The following is a 24,892-nucleotide window of genomic DNA, read 5'->3' as shown; positions in this document are numbered from 1 at the left end:
AAAATCAAGGTCATACTGCGAAAACACGTCAGAGTATGTGTTCAGTGTCTCTGTTATTCGTTTCTTCCATTTTGCAGGAAGCGGAGAATCTCCGAAATCAAAACTTAAGCTGTTAGTTTGCTGCTCATCCTGACGGGGCTGTTGCTGACTGGAGCAGACGGTGGGTGATGACGACAATTGACTTAGGTTATAGGTGTTGTAGGTCTGACTGATTTCATGTGGGATACAAAGTTCTGCAAGGACAGAGTTACTTGGCAAGACAATGTCATGGCTGGTTTCATTTCGCAGCACTACAGGTACCTTGTATGGGTGACGTGCTGGAATAGAGATCAAGCAGCTATCGATGAAGATTCCCCCTGGCAAAGACGAGATTGAGGGTTCTTCAAGCACTGCCCATTTCTCATTGTTCGCTTCACTTCTGGAGACAAAGCCTTCCAAGACAACTTTCTGTCTGGCAGGAATGATACCTTGCTCATGACGACCTAACATAACAACACCAATCTGACCCTCTGAGTTTTGCTTTTGTCTGAGTTGCAGGGTTTTCAAAACTTGTTGGTAGCCACAGTATGTGTTGCTTACCAGAGGATTTCCGTCACAGAATTGTTCATAAAGGGGGTCTAAAATATTTGTACCAATCAGTACAGGCACGCTACTGTTTAAGCGAGTGTCTGGTACTATCAGGGCAAGAGTCTGCACTTCAGGTTGTGAAGCCATGAATTCTCTGGGAAACTGCATACTGAGCTGTATATAGCCTAGGTACGGGACTGCCTGGCCATTAGCACCTTCAACTTCCAGTATGTCACTGACTGGGTGTATCGGGTGATTGGAGAGGTGTGAATCGTAGAAAGACTGAGACACAGTCGTAACTTGTGATCCAGTATCAAGCAATGAGTTACATTCAATTCCATTAACTTTCACATTTGCTGTGCTCTTATTTCCTACTAAGCCTCTAGGCAGTTTTCCAGTTCTTACAGTTCTGTGTTCGTTAAGTGTCACTTTTTTCTTGGTTTTCGGTGTCGCGGGGGGACTGTTAGTTGACTCTGTTCCTATTCGCCCCTCAATAGGAACAGTTACTCGTTTAAAGAACTTTCAACACCAGGGTTTGCCTTTTCCCATGCTCTCTGTCGTTCTTTCAGCTCTTTTTTCTTTGCGTTAACTAGTGCAGGGTTCGGCGGATCAGTGCAGCAGCTCGCTATATGCCCATCCTCGCCACATTGAAAACAATACCACGGTTTGGGTCTTTTCGGGATGGTGGCGAGTTTTTGTGCTGGTGCTTCAGCACTAGGTGGTTCTTTTGGTGTAGGTTTCTGCTGTTTCTTTCCAGCTTGGGGTTTATTGGGCGGTTTGTCTTTGGGGTAAGAGAGCGCTACAACCTGAGCTTGGAGTTCGGCTATCTGCTTTTGCAGCTGATTCATCACTGATGGAGGAGCTTCAACTGAAAGTGGTAAGTCGTACTCAATGTCAGGTTCACAAAGGTTCTGTGCTTGAACTTGAGCTTTGGTCTTTGAGAAGCCGAGATGCTGTTTCATTCTGTTTGCTTTAGCTGTTTGTTTATCTTCTTCAGAGCGCAAGAGCAACAACAGCTCTGAAAAGGTGGGTGGTTTCTCCTTTCGCTTTTCAAGCTGAAGTGTGCTGATCAAGGTATTGTTCCAACAGCCTCTGCAGAATTGTTTCAGAAGCTGTCTTTCGGAATCGGTTGGTGATACTGCCTTCACCTTCACAATCTTGTTCAGAGCAGCCTGAAGACGATGGAGATAACTGGATGGTTTCTCACCAGAGTTCTGGTTGATGTTAAGAAACTCTGCGAACAGATCGTCCCCATCTTTCACTATGTCATAAGCAGAGTCAAGCAGATTGAGATAGGCTCTGGGGGAAGCATAAGGACCTAATGACTTCACTACTGTAGCAGCCGGCGCTAAGAGACTGTCAACAATCTTCCTCACAAGTTGTCCTTTGGGGACAGCAGGATCAGCCAAGTAAAACTCCACACTATTTCGCCATGTGTCGTAGTCAACCTCAGTGTTAGGACACGGTACTCTGCCCGAAAAAGTCCTCAGCTTCACTGAGTGTAGGTCTGAGCGAAGGTCGGAGCTCTTCACTACATGCTCAACAATGAACCGTTGCATCTCAGGCGGGTTCAGGTGGTTGGGTGCTGGCTTAAGTTGTGGAAGTGGTTCAGGTCGGCTTATATCAGGTGTAATAGTTGTAGTGGGCTCTGGGGTGTGTTCGTTTTGAGTTGAGTGCGATTCTGCAGTTTTGAGGTATTCTTCATTTTCAGGGTCAGTATCAGAGGGAATTTGTTCTGCTGGTTCATCATCTAACATTTGCACCAGTTCACTTTCAGCTGCTGGCTTTGTATGGGCAACAAGGTCAGAGATTCTGGCTAACTCAACTTGTAAGAGCATTTCAAATGATTTCCCACTATGTTTGGCAATTTCTCTAAGCTGAGTTATAAATGACTCTGTTAAACCTGTACCCTTTTCGGATGAGTACACATTTGCAAGAGCATCAACATGGTGAACAACATCAGTGTTACCGTCACAAATTCTGTCAAAAGGTAAGGAACCTTTCAGTGTTTCAACAGCTAACCCAGATTCAAATTCAACAATTACCTGGTCGCTAGCATCAGGCACTTTAATTATTCTTGAAATTTTGCCATACTGTTTCAAATACTCAAAAACCTCATTATCACCCTCAGTTCCAGATAAACCCTTTATGATAAGAGAGTTAGGTACCTTCACACTTTCCATCGTAATGATTTCCATTGTAGTCAAAAAGTAGAGCTTAAATGAAATGTTCACAAAGCGCAAAAATGCAAAAATTGTGGTGATTGCACTCACTTAAACACAATCTCCTGGCTGGCTCGCCAAGTTTTACCGTGTAACCCACTACTGGGTATGTACACGTCGATGGTAGGCCAGGTTCAATAGGTTAAAGAATAAGAGACACTAGGTTCTGAGGAGAGAGTGGAAAAGACAGTGCAATTAAAAGACACCACACAAGGATATAAGTTTTTCTTTCTTTTAGTAATAAATTGAAAGGTTGAAATATTTACAATTACCCGAAATAAAAGATCGGACCCTTTAAAATAAAATAAAAATGAATTGTCTTTCAAAACTTGGGAAATAGTCCTTTAAATCCTCAAAGAGAAAAGTTTAGAGAGTTCCTTTCCAGGAGTTCAGTTCAAGGCGTTATTCCTTGGTTCAGTTCGTAAAGTGTTAATTCAAGTCAATAAGTCAAGTCAGTCATAGTCAGTGATGTGACACGAGCAGGCCACAATCCTACCAGATATGCCATGTGCAACGACATAGAACAGGATCACATTCGAATGGGTGGGTGGCTCGCCATCTAATGTAGTCCACGAATCCTCAGCGAAATCCAGATCCAGCTCAAAAACTTGACCTGTGTAACCATACCCTTAGTTAAGCTACACATACAGGCCATAGTTCAATTCCTATCAAATATCATCAATCAGTTTAAACTTAAAGTAGTTGTACAACATTAATATCAATCTTCTCAAAAGAAAAGCTATGCAAACTGCATATACTTCATTTATACTGAAAACCATTGCATACCATTCAGTTAAATTAGCATTATCAAGTAAACAGGATGAATACTATGAAATAACAACATTGTATACTGAAATCGCGATAACCTTGCAATTATACACAACATTACCCTGTACAGAGATTATCATGAGGACACATTCAGCTCTCTCTCCTTGCACGTGCTGGGTGCGGTATTACAGCATGTGAAATACAGTCAGCTCACTCTGAGCATTAAACTTACTAATTTCAACCAAAATGTACCCTCTCAGGTTCCTTACAACAAATATTAACAAAACAGATTACAATTCTCAAGTTTCACCGAAGTATTTAGCAATGATAACAAAATATGACTTCATCATTACATCAGTAAGGAAAAATAGACAAGTTGCCTTACCGAGACGATTCAAACAAAAGAAATACTCGACGAAACAAAGCTTCTGGTCTTCAAACATACAGCATTTACAGAGCTGGTCGCTCAGTACTCCAAAGGAAACTTAAACTTCGTAAACAACTTAGAATTAGTTTCTTTCAATTGTTTCTAGCTCTGAAAACGTGGAGTTTCCAACTCTCTGGCTCTCATCCGCTCAACAGACTGAATGGCTCCATCAGAAACCGAATGCTTGCTAAACAGCATGTCAAAATAAAAGAACCAGATCGTAACTGTCACAGTAAAAGTACTGCTATATCAAATACATTCAAATCGTGTTTTTAACAATAACAACCCATCATTCATGAATTGATTCACTAGGATTATCACTATTTATTATCCCATTTTACTATTTATGCTTTTTATCACTAATTATTGTACCTTTTTATTATGCATTTGTCAACTGGGTTACATAAACAGTAGTGTTCTGTGTAAGTAATAGATGTAAACAGTAGTGTTCTGTGTAAGTAATAGATGTAAACAGTGGTGTTCTGTGCAGTAATAGATGTAAACAGTAGTGTTCTGTGCAGTAATAGATTTAAACAGTAGTGTTCTGTGCAGTAATAGATGTAAACAGCAGTGGTCTGTGCAGTAATAGATGTAAACAGTAGTGTTCTGTGTAAGTAATAGATGTAAACAGTAGTGTTCTGTGCAGTAATAAATTTAAACAGTAGTGTTTTGTGCTGTAATAGATGTAAACAGTAGTGTTCTGTGTAAGTAATAGATGTAAACAATAGCATTCTGTACAGTAATAGATGTAAACAGTAGTGTTCTGTGCAGTAATAGATGTAAACAGTAGTGTTCTGTGTAAGTAATAGATGTAAACAGTAAACAATAGCATTCTGTGCAGTAATAGATGTAAACAGTTGTGTTCTGTGCAGTAAGAGATGTAAACAGTAGTGTTCTGTGCAGTAATAGATGTAAACAGTAGTGTTCTGTGCAGTAATAGATGTAAACAGTAGTGTTCCGTGCAGTAATAGATGTAAACAGCAGTGTTCTGTGCAGTAACAGATGTAAACAGTAGTGTTCTGTGCAGTAATAGATGTAAACAGTAGTGTTCTGTGCAGTAATAAATATAAACAGTAGTGTTCTGTGCAGTAATAAATTTAAACAGTAGTGTTTTGTGCTGTAATAGATGTAAACAGTAGTGTTCTGTGTAAGTAATAGATGTAAACAGTAGTGTTCTGTGCAGTAATAAATGTAAACAGTAGTGTTCTGTGCAGTAATAAATTTAAACAGTAGTGTTCTGTGCAGTAATAGATGTAAACAGCAGTGTTCTGTGCAGTAATAGATGTAAACAGCAGTGTTCTGTGCAGTAATAGATGTAAACAGTAGTGTTCTGTGCAGTAATAAATGTAAACAGTAGTGTTTTGTGCTGTAATAGATGTAAACAGTAGTGTTCTGTGTAAGTAATAGATGTAAACAGTAGTGTTCTGTGCAGTAATAGATGTAAACAGTAGTGTTCTGTGCAGTAAGAGATGTAAACAATAGCATTCTGTGTAAGTAATAGATGTAAACAGTAGTGTTCTGTGCAGTAATAGATGTAAACAGTAGTGTTCTGTGCAGTAATAGATGTAAACAGTAGTGTTCTGTGTACGTAATAGATGTAAACAGTAGTGTTCTGTGCAGCAATAGATGTAAACAGTAGTGTTCTGTGCAGTAATAGATGTAAACAATAGCATTCTGTGTAAGTAATAGATGTAAACAGTAGTGTTCTGTGCAGTAATAGATGTAAACAGTAGTGTTCTGTGCAGTAAGAGATGTAAACAGTAGTGTTCTGTGCAGTAATAGATGTAAACAATAGCATTCTGTGCAGTAATAGATGTAAACAGTAGTGTTCTGTGTAAGTAATAGATGTAAACAGTAGTGTTCTGTGCAGTAATAGATGTAAACAGTAGTGTTCTGTGCAGTAAGAGATGTAAACAGTAGTGTTCTTTGCAGTAATAGATGTAAACAGTTGTGTTCTGTGCAGTAATAAATGTAAACAGTAGTGTTCTGTGTAAGTAACAGATGTAAACAGTAGTGTTCTGTGCAGTAATAGATGTAAACAGTAGTGTTCTGTGCAGTAAGAGATGTAAACAGTAGTGTTCTGTGCAGTAATAGATATAAACAGTAGTGTTCTGTGCAGTAATAGATGTAAACAGTAGTGTTCTGTGCAGTAATAGATGTAAACAGTAGTGTTCTGTGCAGTAATAGATGTAAACAGTAGTGTTCTGTACAGTAATAGATGTAAACAGTAGTGTTCTGTGTAAATAATAGATGTAAACAGTAGTGTTCTGTGCAGTAATAGATGTAAACAGTAGTGTTCTGTGCAGTAATAGATGTAAACAGTAGTGTTCTGTGCAGTAATAGATGTAAACAATAGTGTTCTGTGTAAGTAATAGATGTAAACAATAGTGTTCTGTGTAAGTAATAGATGTAAACAGTAGTGTTCTGTGCAGTAATAGATGTAAACAGTAGTGTTCTGTGCACTAATAGATGTAAACAGTAGTGTTCTGTGTAAGTAACAGATGTAAACAGTAGTGTTCTGTACAGTAATAGATGTAAACAGTAGTGTTCTGTGCAGTAATAGATGTAAACAGTAGTGTTCTGTGCAGTAATAGATGTAAACAGTAGTGTTCTGTGCAGTAATAGATGTAAACAGTAGTGTTCTGTGTAAGTAATAGATGTAAACAGCAGTGTTCTGTGCAGTAATAGATGTAAACAGTAGTGTTCTGTGTAAGTAACAGATGTAAACAGTAGTGTTCTGTGTAAGTAATAGATGTAAACAGTAGTGTTCTGTGCAGTAATAGATGTAAACAGTAGTGTTCTGTGCAGTAATAGATGTAAACAGTAGTGTTCTGTGCAGTAATAGATGTAAACAGTAGTGTTCTGTGCAGTAATAGATGTAAACAGTAGTGTTCTGTGTAAGTAATAGATGTAAACAGTAGTGTTCTGTGTAAGTAATAGATGTAAACAGTAGTGTTCTGTGCAGTAACAGATGTAAACAGTAGTGATCTGTGCAGTAACAGATGTAAACAGCAGTGTTCTGTGCAGTAATAGATGTAAACGGTAGTGTTCTGTGTAAGTAACAGATGTAAACAGTAGTGTTCTGTGCAGTAATAGATGTAAACATTAGTGTTCTGTGCAGTAATAGATGTAAACAGTAGTGTTCTGTGTAAGTAACAGATGTAAACAGTAGTGTTCTGTGTAAGTAATAGATGTAAACAGTAGTGTTCTGTGTAAGTAATAGATGTAAACAGTAGTGTTCTGTGTAAGTAATAGATGTAAACAGTAGTGTTCTGTGCAGTAATAGATGTAAACAGTAGTGTTCTGTGCAGTAATAGATGTAAACAATAGTGTTCTGTGTAAGTAATAGATGTAAACAATAGTGTTCTGTGTAAGTAATAGATGTAAACAGTAGTGTTCTGTGCAGTAATAGATGTAAACAGTAGTGTTCTGTGCACTAATAGATGTAAACAGTAGTGTTCTGTGTAAGTAACAGATGTAAACAGTAGTGTTCTGTACAGTAATAGATGTAAACAGTAGTGTTCTGTGCAGTAATAGATGTAAACAGTAGTGTTCTGTGCAGTAATAGATGTAAACAGTAGTGTTCTGTGCAGTAATAGATGTAAACAGTAGTGTTCTGTGTAAGTAATAGATGTAAACAGCAGTGTTCTGTGCAGTAATAGATGTAAACAGTAGTGTTCTGTGTAAGTAACAGATGTAAACAGTAGTGTTCTGTGTAAGTAATAGATGTAAACAGCAGTGGTCTGTGCAGTAATAGATGTAAACAGTAGTGTTCTGTGCAGTAATAGATGTAAACAGTAGTGTTCTGTGCAGTAATAGATGTAAACAGTAGTGTTCTGTGCAGTAATAGATGTAAACAGTAGTGTTCTGTGTAAGTAATAGATGTAAACAGTAGTGTTCTGTGTAAGTAATAGATGTAAACAGTAGTGTTCTGTGCAGTAACAGATGTAAACAGTAGTGATCTGTGCAGTAACAGATGTAAACAGCAGTGTTCTGTGCAGTAATAGATGTAAACGGTAGTGTTCTGTGTAAGTAACAGATGTAAACAGTAGTGTTCTGTGTAAGTAATAGATGTAAACAGTAGTGTTCTGTGCAGTAATAGATGTAAACAGTAGTGTTCTGTGTAAGTAACAGATGTAAACAGTAGTGTTCTGTGTAAGTAATAGATGTAAACAGTAGTGTTCTGTGTAAGTAATAGATGTAAACAGTAGTGTTCTGTGTAAGTAATAGATGTAAACAGTAGTGTTCTGTGCAGTAATAGATGTAAACAGTAGTGTTCTGTGCAGTAATAGATGTAAACAGTAGTGTTCTGTTCAGTAATAGATGTAAACAGTAGTGTTCTGTGCAGTAATAGATGTAAACAGTAGTGTTCTGTGTAAGTAATAGATGTAAACAGTAGTGTTCTGTGCAGTAATAGATGTAAACAGTAGTGTTCTGTGCAGTAACAGATGTAAACAGTAGTGTTCTGTGTAAGTAATAGATGTAAACAGTAAACAATAGCATTCTGTACAGTAATAGATGTAAACAGTAGTGTTCTGTGCAGTAATAGATGTAAACAGTAGTGTTCTGTGTAAGTAATAGATGTAAACAGTAAACAATAGCATTCTGTGCAGTAATAGATGTAAACAGTTGTGTTCTGTGCAGTAATAGATGTAAACAGTAGTGTTCTGTGCAGTAATAGATGTAAACAGTAGTGTTCTGTGCAGTAATAGATTTAAACAGTAGTGTTCTGTGCAGTAATAGATGTAAACAGCAGTGGTCTGTGCAGTAAGAGATGTAAACAGTAGTGTTCTGTGCAGTAATAAATATAAACAGTAGTGTTCTGTGCAGTAATAAATTTAAACAGTAGTGTTTTGTGCTGTAATAGATGTAAACAGTAGTGTTCTGTGTAAGTAATAGATGTAAACAGTAGTGTTCTGTGCAGTAATAAATGTAAACAGTAGTGTTCTGTGCAGTAATAAATTTAAACAGTAGTGTTCTGTGCAGTAATAGATGTAAACAGCAGTGTTCTGTGCAGTAATAGATGTAAACAGCAGTGTTCTGTGCAGTAATAGATGTAAACAGTAGTGTTCTGTGCAGTAATAAATGTAAACAGTAGTGTTTTGTGCTGTAATAGATGTAAACAGTAGTGTTCTGTGTAAGTAATAGATGTAAACAGTAGTGTTCTGTGCAGTAATAGATGTAAACAGTAGTGTTCTGTGCAGTAGTAGATGTAAACAGTAGTGTTCTGTGGAGTAATAGATGTAAACAGTAGTGTTCTCTGTAAGTAATAGATGTAAACAGTAGTGTTCTGTGCAGTAATAGATGTAAACAGTAGTGTTCTGTGCAGTAATAGATGTAAACAGTAGTGTTCTGTGCAGTAATAGATGTAAACAGTAGTGTTCTGTACAGTAATAGATGTAAACAGTAGTGTTCTGTGCAGTAATAGATGTAAACAGTAGTGTTCTGTGTAAGTAATAGATGTAAACAGTAGTGTTCTGTGCAGTAATAGATGTAAACAGTAGTGTTCTGTGCAGTAAGAGATGTAAACAGTAGTGTTCTTTGCAGTAATAGATGTAAACAGTTGTGTTCTGTGCAGTAATAAATGTAAACAGTAGTGTTCTGTGTAAGTAACAGATGTAAACAGTAGTGTTCTGTGCAGTAATAGATGTAAACAGTAGTGTTCTGTGCAGTAAGAGATGTAAACAGTAGTGTTCTGTGCAGTAATAGATATAAACAGTAGTGTTCTGTGCAGTAATAGATGTAAACAGTAGTGTTCTGTGCAGTAATAGATGTAAACAGTAGTGTTCTGTGCAGTAATAGATGTAAACAGTAGTGTTCTGTACAGTAATAGATGTAAACAGTAGTGTTCTGTGTAAATAATAGATGTAAACAGTAGTGTTCTGTGCAGTAATAGATGTAAACAGTAGTGTTCTGTGCAGTAATAGATGTAAACAGTAGTGTTCTGTGCAGTAATAGATGTAAACAATAGTGTTCTGTGTAAGTAATAGATGTAAACAATAGTGTTCTGTGTAAATAATAGATGTAAACAGTAGTGTTCTGTGCAGTAATAGATGTAAACAGTAGTGTTCTGTGCACTAATAGATGTAAACAGTAGTGTTCTGTGTAAGTAACAGATGTAAACAGTAGTGATCTGTACAGTAATAGATGTAAACAGTAGTGTTCTGTGCAGTAATAGATGTAAACAGTAGTGTTCTGTGCAGTAATAGATGTAAACAGTAGTGTTCTGTGCAGTAATAGATGTAAACAGTAGTGTTCTGTGTAAGTAATAGATGTAAACAGCAGTGTTCTGTGCAGTAATAGATGTAAACAGTAGTGTTCTGTGTAAGTAATAGATGTAAACAGTAGTGTTCTGTGTAAGTAATAGATGTAAACAGTAGTGTTCTGTGCAGTAATAGATGTAAACAGTAGTGTTCTGTGCAGTAATAGATGTAAACAGTAGTGTTCTGTGCAGTAATAGATGTAAACAGTAGTGTTCTGTGCAGTAATAGATGTAAACAGTAGTGTTCTGTGTAAGTAATAGATGTAAACAGTAGTGTTCTGTGTAAGTAATAGATGTAAACAGTAGTGTTCTGTGCAGTAACAGATGTAAACAGTAGTGATCTGTGCAGTAACAGATGTAAACAGCAGTGTTCTGTGCAGTAATAGATGTAAACGGTAGTGTTCTGTGTAAGTAACAGATGTAAACAGTAGTGTTCTGTGCAGTAATAGATGTAAACAGTAGTGTTCTGTGCAGTAATAGATGTAAACAGTAGTGTTCTGTGTAAGTAACAGATGTAAACAGTAGTGTTCTGTGTAAGTAATAGATGTAAACAGTAGTGTTCTGTGTAAGTAATAGATGTAAACAGTAGTGTTCTGTGTAAGTAATAGATGTAAACAGTAGTGTTCTGTGCAGTAATAGATGTAAACAGTAGTGTTCTGTGCAGTAATAGATGTAAACAGTAGTGTTCTGTGCAGTAATAGATGTAAACAATAGTGTTCTGTGTAAGTAATAGATGTAAACAATAGTGTTCTGTGTAAGTAATAGATGTAAACAGTAGTGTTCTGTGCAGTAATAGATGTAAACAGTAGTGTTCTGTGCACTAATAGATGTAAACAGTAGTGTTCTGTGTAAGTAACAGATGTAAACAGTAGTGTTCTGTACAGTAATAGATGTAAACAGTAGTGTTCTGTGCAGTAATAGATGTAAACAGTAGTGTTCTGTGCAGTAATAGATGTAAACAGTAGTGTTCTGTGCAGTAATAGATGTAAACAGTAGTGTTCTGTGTAAGTAATAGATGTAAACAGCAGTGTTCTGTGCAGTAATAGATGTAAACAGTAGTGTTCTGTGTAAGTAACAGATGTAAACAGTAGTGTTCTGTGTAAGTAATAGATGTAAACAGCAGTGGTCTGTGCAGTAATAGATGTAAACAGTAGTGTTCTGTGCAGTAATAGATGTAAACAGTAGTGTTCTGTGCAGTAATAGATGTAAACAGTAGTGTTCTGTGCAGTAATAGATGTAAACAGTAGTGTTCTGTGTAAGTAATAGATGTAAACAGTAGTGTTCTGTGTAAGTAATAGATGTAAACAGTAGTGTTCTGTGCAGTAACAGATGTAAACAGTAGTGATCTGTGCAGTAACAGATGTAAACAGCAGTGTTCTGTGCAGTAATAGATGTAAACGGTAGTGTTCTGTGTAAGTAACAGATGTAAACAGTAGTGTTCTGTGTAAGTAATAGATGTAAACAGTAGTGTTCTGTGCAGTAATAGATGTAAACAGTAGTGTTCTGTGTAAGTAACAGATGTAAACAGTAGTGTTCTGTGTAAGTAATAGATGTAAACAGTAGTGTTCTGTGTAAGTAATAGATGTAAACAGTAGTGTTCTGTGTAAGTAATAGATGTAAACAGTAGTGTTCTGTGCAGTAATAGATGTAAACAGTAGTGTTCTGTGCAGTAATAGATGTAAACAGTAGTGTTCTGTTCAGTAATAGATGTAAACAGTAGTGTTCTGTGCAGTAATAGATGTAAACAGTAGTGTTCTGTGTAAGTAATAGATGTAAACAGTAGTGTTCTGTGCAGTAATAGATGTAAACAGTAGTGTTCTGTGCAGTAATAGATGTAAACAGTAGTGTTCTGTGTAAGTAATAGATGTAAACAGTAAACAATAGCATTCTGTACAGTAATAGATGTAAACAGTAGTGTTCTGTGCAGTAATAGATGAAAACAGTAGTGTTCTGTGTAAGTAATAGATGTAAACAGTAAACAATAGCATTCTGTGCAGTAATAGATGTAAACAGTTGTGTTCTGTGCAGTAATAGATGTAAACAGTAGTGTTCTGTGCAGTAATAGATGTAAACAGTAGTGTTCTGTGCAGTAATAGATTTAAACAGTAGTGTTCTGTGCAGTAATAGATGTAAACAGCAGTGGTCTGTGCAGTAAGAGATGTAAACAGTAGTGTTCTGTGCAGTAATAAATATAAACAGTAGTGTTCTGTGCAGTAATAAATTTAAACAGTAGTGTTTTGTGCTGTAATAGATGTAAACAGTAGTGTTCTGTGTAAGTAATAGATGTAAACAGTAGTGTTCTGTGCAGTAATAAATGTAAACAGTAGTGTTCTGTGCAGTAATAAATTTAAACAGTAGTGTTCTGTGCAGTAATAGATGTAAACAGCAGTGTTCTGTGCAGTAATAGATGTAAACAGCAGTGTTCTGTGCAGTAATAGATGTAAACAGTAGTGTTCTGTGCAGTAATAAATGTAAACAGTAGTGTTTTGTGCTGTAATAGATGTAAACAGTAGTGTTCTGTGTAAGTAATAGATGTAAACAGTAGTGTTCTGTGCAGTAATAGATGTAAACAGTAGTGTTCTGTGCAGTAGTAGATGTAAACAGTAGTGTTCTGTGGAGTAATAGATGTAAACAGTAGTGTTCTGTGTAAGTAATAGATGTAAACAGTAGTGTTCTGTGCAGTAATAGATGTAAACAGTAGTGTTCTGTGCAGTAATAGATGTAAACAGTAGTGTTCTGTACAGTAATAGATGTAAACAGTAGTGTTCTGTGCAGTAATAGATGTAAACAGTAGTGTTCTGTGCAGTAATAGATGTAAACAGTAGTGTTCTGTGTAAGTAATAGATGTAAACAGTAGTGTTCTGTGTAAGTAATAGATGTAAACAGTAGTGTTCTGTACAGTAAGAGATGTAAACAGTAGTGTTCTGTGCAGTAATAAATGTAAACAGTAGTGTTCTGTGCAGTAATAAATGTAAACAGTAGTGTTCTGTGCAGTAACAGATGTAAACAGTAGTGTTCTGTGCAGTAAGAGATGTAAACAGTAGTGTTCTGTTCAGTAATAGATGTAAACAGTAGTGTTCTGTGCAGTAATAGATGTAAACAGTAGTGTTCTGTGCAGTAATAGATGTAAACAGTAGTGTTCTGTGTAAGTAACAGATGTAAACAGTAGTGTTCTGTGTAAGTAATAGATGTAAACAGTAGTGTTCTGTGTAAGTAATAGATGTAAACAGTAGTGTTCTGTGCAGTAATAGATGTAAACAGTAGTGTTCTTTGCAGTAATAGATGTAAACAGTAGTGTTCTGTGCAGTAATAGATGTAAACAGTAGTGTTCTGTGCAGTAATAGATGTAAACAGTAGTGTTCTGTGCAGTAATAGATGTAAACAATAGCATTCTGTGCAGTAATAGATGTAAACAGCAGTGTTCTGTGCAGTAATAGATGTAAACAGTAGTGTTCTCTGCAGTAATAAATATAAACAGTAGTGTTCTGTGCAGTAATAAATTTAAACAGTAGTGTTTTGTGCTGTAATAGATGTAAACAGTAGTGTTCTGTGTAAGTAATAGATGTAAACAGTAGTGTTCTGTGCAGTAATAAATGTAAACAGTAGTGTTCTGTGCAGTAATAAATTTAAACAGTAGTGTTCTGTGCAGTAATAGATGTAAACAGCAGTGTTCTGTGCAGTAATAGATGTAAACAGCAGTGTTCTGTGCAGTAATAGATGTAAACAGTAGTGTTCTGTGCAGTAATAAATGTAAACAGTAGTGTTTTGTGCTGTAATAGATGTAAACAGTAGTGTTCTGTGTAAGTAATAGATGTAAACAGTAGTGTTCTGTGCAGTAATAGATGTAAACAGTAGTGTTCTGTGCAGTAATAGATGTAAACAGTAGTGTTCTGTGCAGTAGTAGATGTAAACAGTAGTGTTCTGTGGAGTAATAGATGTAAACAGTAGTGTTCTGTGCAGTAATAGATGTAAACAGTAGTGTTCTGTGCAGTAGTAGATGTAAACAGTAGTGTTCTGTGCAGTAATAGATGTAAACAGTAGTGTTCTGTACAGTAATAGATGTAAACAGTAGTGTTCTGTGCAGTAATAGATGTAAACAGTAGTGTTCTGTGCAGTAATAGATGTAAACAGTAGTGTTCTGTGTAAGTAATAGATGTAAACAGTAGTGTTCTGTGTAAGTAATAGATGTAAACAGTAGTGTTCTGTACAGTAAGAGATGTAAACAGTAGTGTTCTGTGCAGTAATAAATGTAAACAGTAGTGTTCTGTGCAGTAACAGATGTAAACAGTAGTGTTCTGTGCAGTAAGAGATGTAAACAGTAGTGTTCTGTTCAGTAATAGATGTAAACAGTAGTGTTTTGTGCAGTAATAGATGTAAACAGTAGTGTTCTGTGCAGTAATAGATGTAAACAGTAGTGTTCTGTGCAGTAATAGATGTAAACAGTAGTGTTCTGTGTAAGTAATAGATGTAAACAGTAGTGTTCTGTGCAGTAAGAGATGTAAACAGTAGTGTTCTGTTCAGTAATAGATGTAAACAGTAGTGTTTTGTGCAGTAATAGATGTAAACAGTAGTGTTCTGTGCAGTAATAGATGTAAACAGTAGTGTTCTGTGCAGTAATAGATGTAAACAGTAGTGTTCTGTGTAAGTAATAGATGTAAACAGTAGTGTTCTGTGCAGTAAGAGATGTAAACAGTAGTGTTTTGTGTAAGTAATAGATGTAGGCTAATATAACTCTGAGGAAAAGGTTTGATTTCATCTTCAGCTCCCAAAGATTTGAGATATTAACATCTAAACCGTGTCTGTGCTTTAGTGAGCAAGAATTGAACATGTTCTGTGGTGAGCAGAGCTATTATCATGCTAGCGAAGCCGATGTTAACAAGCTCCTCTCTCTTGGCTGGTATTTACCAATTGTTAGATAGATAGTTTAACGTTAATTGAATTATGGTTTGAAAATCTTTCTGCATTCACTTATTTGGTGACCATGTAGTGAAACTAAACTTTTTGGCTATTTTATATTTTGAAAGAAAGCAGGATAATATGGCACAAAAATGACCTAGCTGCCTTCATGTCATGTAGGGAGGTTTTTCTAATAAAGTAGATGGTGAGTGTACATAACATCACAGTCATAACAAAACCTTGCTGAATGTCCAAATGTCATTTTTACCACATTGGAAAGTTCCTGTTTATTTGTCATGAAATGTTCACACAAAGTAAAGAGCAGCTGGCACTTACAAATGCTACAAAAAGTAAGAGTCATTCTATGGAAACCTCCAATTTTATGTCCCTAGCGTTTACAGAGATATTAAACTTGAAAAACATGTTAGAGTTACAATTTATTCATATTTTACAATAAAACAATACATTATTTCAACAATTTCACCTTATTGAGCCATTAATTTAGCAATATTTGTTTTTAAATCAATTATATTGAATTCCAAGAACCACAGAAGTGCTTGTCCTCACAGTCATTCGTAAAGGGTGAGGACATATTTTAAGGGAAAAAACTTTTTTTTCACAATTGTAACTGCAATAATGTATACATGACTATGGAATATATAATTCAAATGACAAAGAAAACAAATGGCAAATATATATAAAAAGTTGTCCCCAGGAGTCGTGTCACTGGTGTTACTGCATAACAAAAAAATCTCCTATTTTGAAATAAAAATCACACACAAAATCATATGAAGCTCTTAGTTGAAGTCACTAGTATGACGTACTTTATTCTTAGGTAATTGTGAAAAAACTGATTGGCAACAAGTGGTTTGATGCTCTATAGCAGCCGTTTTGTAAAATGCATTTTTCCTTAAAAATGGTGTTACTGTCACTGGTGTTACCTTTCCTATGTGTAACACCAATGACAATCAGTAACACCAGTGACTCCTATGGATAGATAAAAATGTAGATGTTTCTGTAGAGTGACCCAAAAAACAAAAGTGGAGCAGTTTTGATGACGTAGATGATTCATAATGATATTTTTCAAAGTTCTCTGAAAATCCAAACATGAACAAAACACATGAACAGATAGAACAACACCTGAGGGTAGAATACTTGAGCACAAAAGTAGACTGAATATTCCATTGCTATTCTATAAAGACGTTTGTGCAATTAAAGACATGTTTTGCTGAAGACACTGATGTTGAAAGGTTCATATGCAGTCTGAAAAAGTTGGAGAGCTAGGTTGCTACCTGAAAAAGGTAGGATATTGGGGCTTTTTGAGATCTTCACCGGCAGTCAGCGTGTAACTGGCTGTAGTTGAGAGGGGGACAGAGAGCAGCTGAACAGTTTTCCCAGTAGTGCTCCATGTGAGCCAGCTTGCAGCGTTCAGTTATCAGATATATGTGAAGAATATGAATTACAATGCTACATATTTTAATAGGCTACATGCTGTATTTACTACAGTCTGTGTTTGTAGCTTCTAACCAATGAGGACTGGGCTCTGTCTCAGTACACACAGGGTTGAGAGGACCTGCAGGACCTGAGTCTGAACACCACAGCCAGCCACGCATCACGTTAAGTGGAAAAAGCCTACAGTCACGGTTCCCCTAGTCAAGTTCCATCACTATCTGTCTTCCCCCAAGTGCATCTCCTTTGTTTCTTTCTAGCTCTGCCCCTTTATCATGCCTCTCACCTGTGTTTAGTTAATAACCCTGCTTTATAATCATTGGCTCCAGCTATTTCTTGTCCATGTTTACAGTCTGCTGTGTCTTGTTCCCTGCCCTGCATTGTTACTTTACCCTTGCTGTTGGTTCTGAATTTTTTTTTTGCAATTTTTTTGCTCTGTTGTCCTGTTTTTGTTCTTTGTTATTTAGTCTTTCATGGACTCACCAGCCCTCACTACCTGTGCCTGCTGCTTAGTCCCTGACATCTGCATTCGACTTTACTTGGAAGTGGGAAGATGGTGTCGGAATTACGTCTTGGGAATTTCTGACCTTCATGCGCTCGAGCTACAAAGTGGGGAAAAAACCTCCATGAAACAGAGCATAGATAACAAGCAAGCCAGATAATGTTAATGATGTCAGTGATAACATTCATGATGTACTCACCTTCTCTGTGGTCAATGTTATAGATTTAACTGACTCCTGTATCTGTGTATTGACTGACCTAAAGCAATTCCCATTTAATATTAGAGAAGAGTGGTACTTTATAACCTATGGCCATGAACTCGGAGTTGAGAACACCTTCCTGACTTTTCCAAGTAGTAATTCCCTGAGGAGGCATTTTCTTTGATTTTTTTAACTAGATGGAGGTCAGAGAATCAGAGTTACGAGCTGTAGTTGAATGCAGAATAAAACTCACTGGCACATGCATCAGAAGGAGTGATTGAAATGAAAAAATGCAAGTATTAAAACCATTGATGTAACATGAAGATATTAAATCTTATTAAAGAAAAAATCTGATTTGATTTGATTTTCCCTTTATCCCAATTGTGTTTGCTCAGCTCAAACATGTTTCCTGTCTTTGCTTCTTTAGTTTTGCACTGGAGGCTAAAGTAGCTAACAATTTCTACCTCATCAATTAACACTGAGCAAAATACACATCTAAAATATCAATTACTTGCCTCAATCTAAATCATCAAATATATATGTATAATATATATTTCTAAAAATGAAAAAAAATGAAATACAGGCTTCAAGATGTCTGCTGTTTGTAACTGTGCATCATAACCCATGTCCTTTTTTACAGATAACAGTATGTCATACTATGGAAGCTCATTCTGCCAGGTAGAGGAGAAAAAAATCACCTATGGTAACAGTATGTCAAACTTTTGACTTACTATCTCAAAAGAGTGACCCGTTTTTTCTAAATATTGACTAATATGTCCAAGTGCTTATTTATTGAGATGTTGTTAATAAGATGGAATTCTATGTTGAAATCAGTCACTTTATTTAAGTAGTCAAACTTCAGCAAAAAAGAGTAATTATTTTGACATTGTAAGTCAATATTTAAAGAAATGAAGTCTTTATTTTGACATAGTAAGCAAATATTTTGAAAATCATATATTTCAAAGTGCTAAGTCAAGATTTCATTACAATATGACATTATTTTGACACACTAAAAGTGGTGTGTTTTGTGTTTTACCACATTCTATTTTATTTTGACATAGCAAGTCATTTTGAAAAATCAAAATTTTAATATAGTAAGTCAATATTTTGAGAGAGTAAGTTATTTTGGGGGGGGCACAGTGGTGTGGTGGGTAGCGCTGTCGCCTCACAGTGAGGAGGGCCTGGGTTCGATTCCCCTGCCAGGTGACCAGAGTCCTCTCTGTGTGGAGTTTGCATGTTCTCCCCGTGTCTGCGTGGGTTTCCTCCGGGTTCTCCGGTTTCCTCCCACAGTCCAAACACATGCAGTCAGGCCAACTGGACATGCTAAATTGCCCCTAGGTGTGAGTGACTGTCTGTGTCTGTCTGTCTGTCTGCCCTGCGACCTGGACGACCTGTCCAGGGTGTATCCTGCCTTCCGCCCGATGACCCCTGGGATAGGCTCCAGCACCCCCCCGTGACCCTGACGGAGAAGCGGCTTGGAGGATGGATGGATGGAAGTTATTATTTCAAGAAGCTAATGTTGACATACAATTGCCAGAAAAAGACATGGAGAAATTATGAGCTGTGATTTTTCTAATTCTCTACCCTATTCATTTGACCTTTCATTATTTTCAATGTAGTAAGTCAAAAGTTCACAAAAAATTAGTCAGCATTTTGACAAAGGAAGCCAATATTTCAACAAATTAAGTCATTGTTTCGACATAGTAAGTACGTAAGTAAGTCAGTGTTTCTTGAGAAAAAGTAATTATTTTGACATATAAAGTCAAACAAAAAAACCTACTGGTTAACAGAAAACACCTGTTATAACACATTTTGCATAGTCATTATTTTGACTTAAAAAATGAATTTAGTAAATCTATATTTTGAGAAATTAAATCAGCTAAGCTTCTCTTCTTCCCAATTCATTTGACATTATTTTATTACTTTCAAAGTAGTAAGTCACAATTTAGCCAAAATTAGCCATTATTTCGACATAGTAAGTAATTATTCTGAAAACATAAGTCATTATTTCAGCATTGAAAGTCCATCCTTCCATATCACAGTGTCAGAAACCACAAACAAGTCTTTTGGAGAATAGTGAAGAACTCTACATGGTTTGTGGCAAAATGTGTGATGATTTAGAACTGCAGTTTTGCACGGGCGGCTATTAACTTCCTTTACTGGCATTAGCCTCATAGCTTGAGTGGAAAACTAAAGAGGCAAACTTTGGAAGGCCAAACGTGTCTTGGCTCATCAACTAGAAAAATAAGTGGAAAGTATGCAGAAATTTGCTTAAATTTGTACTGATTCAATAACGACACATATCTTGTCCTTGCTGACTGCACGCATTGGCTGGTCTTGCTCTGGATGCTGGGCGGCGTGCTAGTTCAGGTAGGCCCCGCTGCTAGACACGCAGAGTCCAGATGTTTGACAGCACAGCTGTGCCACCCTCTTCACTGCCAGTCGGCTCATGCCATGAATCATCTGCTCCTCTGGGCCCGAGAGCGGCACATTGGCACCTCCAGGCTCCTCTCTCCAAACTGGGCTCTAACTGTCCGGCTGGCGCAGATACGCTGGCATCCGCTCAACAGATGCAATGCCGCATCACGTGTTTCCGTGCTTTCTGGCCTTTCTCTAGCTCTCTCTCCCTTCCTGTCTCTCTCTCTCTCCTTCTCTCTCACACTTGCCCACACAGATCCCAGATGTGAGGACAGTTAAGCCATAAAAAACAGGTTATGAAGGGTTCCGGCTGTTCGCGAGTGATGAGATAATTGAAGCTAATTTATAGAATTCGCATTTGTGAGGGCGTATTACAGATGTGCTTTAATGTTGTGGGATGAAACTTAATTAGTGTGCTAAACAACAGCAAACAGATTTAGCACCTCTTAGTGTTTTTTTTTTCCTCTCCCTTTCAAGTGCATAGTGCATTACGCCTTAGCAACAGCCTAGAAACAGCAAAACCAACTTGACAACTTCGCATTGCTCACTGAAGAAAAAACATTTTTTTTTTTAGCTTTCAGAACAATTGGCAGTCACGTCCATCTGACGGATCTGTTTATCTTATCAGCAAAAGTACAGAACAAATAACTTCAGGGGGAATGTTTTCACAAGGGTTTCAAACGCTATGGTCGGCTCGGCTGATGTTTTTTCACCCTGTCTGAATTCAATACTTTTTTTCCCATCTGCGAGATCTCTCAATGCCATGAACCTGGTCTGCCTCCGAGCATCGTTCTATTCACCACTTCTGTTACGTGACCTTCAAAACATGTTCAGGTTGCTTGATTTACAAGTAATGAGTTCTCTCTGCATTTCTATATACATATATACACTGACCAGCCACTTCAATAAGTAATCTCCTTGTTTCTGCACTCATTGTTCATTTTACCATATCGGTGCAATTTGTAGTTCTACAATTACAAACTGTAGTCCATCTGTTTCTCTGCGTACTTTATTAGCCTCCTTTTACTCTCTTCTTCAATAGATGGGCCCCCAAAGGACCACCACAGAGCAGGTATTATTTAAGAGGTGGATCATTCTCAGCACTGCAGTAACAGGGACGTGGCAGTGCTGCGTTAGTGTGTGTTTCGCTGGTACGAGTGGATCAGACACAGCATTGCTGCTGGAGTTTTTAAACACTGTCCACTTTATTAGACACTCCTTTCCTGTTGGTCCACCATATAGATGTAAAGTCAGACACAGTCGCTCATGTGCTTCTGCACAGTTTGTGTTGGTCATCCTCTGGTCCTACATCAGTCGTCACAGGATACTGTTGGCTGGATATTTTCAGTTGGTGGACTATTATAACAGTTTGGATCTCTGTAGTGAGTGGATGCAACAGTGGATAGGTGATTTTTACACACTTCAGTACTCGGCAGCCCCACTCAGTGTTTACCACTTCTAGACTGAGCTGTTGTTACTTATAGATGCTTCCATTCCATAATAGTAGCACTTATAGTTGTCTAGGGCAGCTCTAGCATGGCAGAAATCTCAAAATATGACCTGTGACAAAGGTGGCATCCTGTGACAGGGCCATGTTTAAAGTCACTGAGCTCTTCAGTACAACCGATTTTACTGGCAACGTTGGTATTTGGAGACTGCATGGCTTTGTGCTTGATTTTATACACCAGGGTGTGGCTGAATCCCCTGAACTCAATCATTAAGAGAAGCGTCTACATACATTAGCTAGTTATGGCTGCTCAGCTATAAGGCATACCAAGATCTGGACCTTGGTGATTTTAGGTTTGTTTTTTCCATATTTAGTTAGAAATTTCAGTCTGGAAACAGCGCCATCCGGCTAATGTGTTGGTAAAGTGTAGTCTGTGGAAAAGCTTAAATTATAAGATTATCCCATCAGTAGTACATGACTGATTCTCCCCTGACCTTTGAAGCAGCTTTGTTTAGCACTAGATGAGACATTACAACTTTTAACACTTTAGGCAACGGTTCTGAAATAAATGTGAGAGTTTACATGAGGATGTAAGGTGTAACCATGAAAAGAACGATTTACAGTTGTAAGATACAGCCCAAAAATTTGTTCTTTAGACTGCTTAACATTGCTAACCCAGGTCAGCATGTTGGCTGGTAGCTTTACTGGATAACTTCCCTTTGTTCATTAACATTACAGATAAAAAAGTCATATGTTGAAAAATGAAAAACAAAGGAAATGAGAAATTGACAAATTGGATAGTAATTATATTAGGCACTGTGGGAAGTAGGCCATATCTCTGCAAAACGGACCTCAAAATGGACCTAAATTTCTGATCCTGCTTACGGCCCTGGTTTGCTGGCTAACTTGTCACTAACACTACTCACTTTAACTAAGACATTCTTGTTTTGCCACATTTTGATGAAAAATGACATAATTAAGAGCATCAACAGATGAACTTGACGTTAAAAAAGATGGTTCTTCAAGGGTTCTTTAGTAAAGGCAATGGTTTAATCTAGAAGCATGAGTTCTGTATAGAACCATTTCACACTTAAATAGTTCTTTGCATGGTGAAATGGTTTTTCAGTTTGATTGAAAATGTGTTGTATATGCTTCTATATAGAACCTTTTACAATAGGCATCTATATACCACAAAATAGGGTTATGCTATTGTTACAATGTCAAGCTTGTAGCAAGGAAAACCCTTTTTAGTGCACATACTCCATCAATCTGGAGAACTATTTCACTAGTAAAGTTAGAAATGGGTCTATATAGACCTCATGGTTCTACGAAGAGCCATTGGCTTTACTTAAGAATCTTTGAAGAGCTGTCTTTTTTAGGTGTGCATGCTAGTGAGGTGGAGCTACAAGGTAGGGGTTTCTGATAAAGTGGCCTGTGCACTAAATCTACATAACATACATGAATGTAAGATTCTTCCTTCGTAACAGAAAAGATGCTGTACTTACAGAAATAGTGCTGTTTATCTGCCTTCATGGGATTAATAGGAGTGCAAGGGTGAGGGGGAGATGGGGAAAGGAAGCCCATTGGTGTGAAGTGTGCTGGAGAGGGTTAGATGAGCAATTTGGCTCTGGGGAGAGTGGGCCGAAAACACTTCAAGCGAGGAGGCCTCTCCAAAAATGCTCAGAATTACAGTCCCTTTGCGAGAGGCCAGAGTCCTTGTTTCTGGCGTAATGACTTCCTATTTCTCGGTGAGGAGCTGCCATACGTTTCTTTCCTGTAAAAGAACAACTGCATTAGTGAGATATAGCTTGAAGGTGAATGAGCTTCCACTGACATTTCAGCATCATTTTACGCACATAGGCACATCCTACAAGTCTCGGGTTGCATAAATTTGAGAAAAGCTGTTTTTTCTTACCCGATAACACTTAGAGCGCTGTGTCTGTTTGAATTGCTGAGTGGCTTCTTTACTGGCTTCACTTTTGTTTCAGAGCATTAGGCCTGGAAGATGAAGAGCTCTAACACAGTTTTTCTTTTTGTCCTCCATGATTTATTGATACTGATATAAAGAGAGCCACAATCATCAGTAATGCTAGTATAGGGCCCTATGACTTCTTTCACAGAACACAGACAGAATAGTGATGTAAAAATATATTTCTGATATTAACAAGTAAAAGATTTTTGGAAAATGAAGGAAATTTAAATGCAATGGAAATTAAGGGAGATTATTACACGATTTCTGAGCATATTAAATGTGGTAACACTTGACTAAAGGGCAGCATGCAATAAGGCTACAAAGCACTGAAGTGTTCTGTTTACTGTTAAAATGTTTTGTGTAATTTATTATGCTATGTTCTGGATAATATGCTAAAACATCTACAACAACAAATGTGGACATTCTTTTTTTTAAATATACGCATGGCAATGTTCACTTTACTTATTGTTAGGTTGGCATGACAAGGCCAACTAACTGTTCTTTATTATCTTCTTTTTTAATTCTTGAGCTGAAACCACAAAACTTTAAGATTGTAGAACCTATACGACAATACCATTTTTGTACAGTGTTTTTTCCATAAGAAATGATACCATGCTAACTAGAATACCATACCATTGCCCTAGCAACAATTTAGCTACCGCCTGAAATAACATGGCAACAGCCTAGCAACACTTTACTAACCCCTGGGATTCCATAGCAATGGCCTAGGAACACCTTAGCAACCACCTGTCATAACATAGCAACAGTCCAAAAACACTTTAGCAAACTCTGGGGATAACACAGCAACAGCCTAGCTACACCTTAGGAACAACCTAAGGTGTAACATAGCAATGGCCTAGCAACGATCTGAGATGCCATATCAATGGCCTAGCAACACCTTAGCAACCACCAGAAATGCCATAGCAATGCCCTGGCAATACCTTAGCAACCTCTTAGGATAACACAGCAACAGCCTAGCTACACCTCACCAACTACCTTGGATAACATGGCAACAGCCTAGCAACATCGTAGAAACCATCCGGGATGCCGTATCATTGACTCAGCAACACATTAGAAACAAAGTAGGGTAGCAGAACAACAGCCTAGCAGCACCTTAGCAACCAACTGGGATACCATAGCAACATCTCAGAAATTGTCAAGGAAAGCTATTCAACAGCCTAGCTAGACCTTAAAAACTGTTTAGGATAACACAGCAATGGCCTAGAAACCTTAGCAACCATCTGGGAATCCATAGCAACAGTGTTGTCAAGCTAACTTAAATTTCATTAATGAACTTTCCCCTTCTGATTTATTACTATTATATTTGTGTCAATGTGACTGTGTAATGTGTGCTGTGTAAACACAAACGTGAACATTTCTAATTAGATCTGTGCCATTTTCTTATGTGGTCTTAGATTGGATATGTGGCCATGTGAGCTTAGTGAGTGTGGTCAGACTGAAGGTCACTTTTGTTTTTCACTGGACATGCATATATTACTACATATATTATTTATGATCATCCTATGTTTACAGCGTGGCAGCAGTAGCAACTGTTTTTGCTAGAAAATGCTGCAGGAACATTACAACATCTGGCCTTTAATCATCTTCTCTTCTAACCATGAACAGCTGAGAGTCATTCAGAGCTAACAATCTTCGCTATGAAGGCATGTGCTGCTGTTGTATTCATTGTTATTGCTGGATCATTTGTGTGACACTATTGATTAAGATGTGCGCAAACAAGTCATTTCAAGGCACAGGTGTTT

Source organism: Pygocentrus nattereri, chromosome 18 (genome assembly GCF_015220715.1).
Source record: "Pygocentrus nattereri isolate fPygNat1 chromosome 18, fPygNat1.pri, whole genome shotgun sequence".
In the NCBI taxonomy this organism is placed as follows: Eukaryota; Metazoa; Chordata; class Actinopteri; order Characiformes; family Serrasalmidae; genus Pygocentrus; species Pygocentrus nattereri.
Note: the sequence above shows the minus strand (reverse complement) of the source record.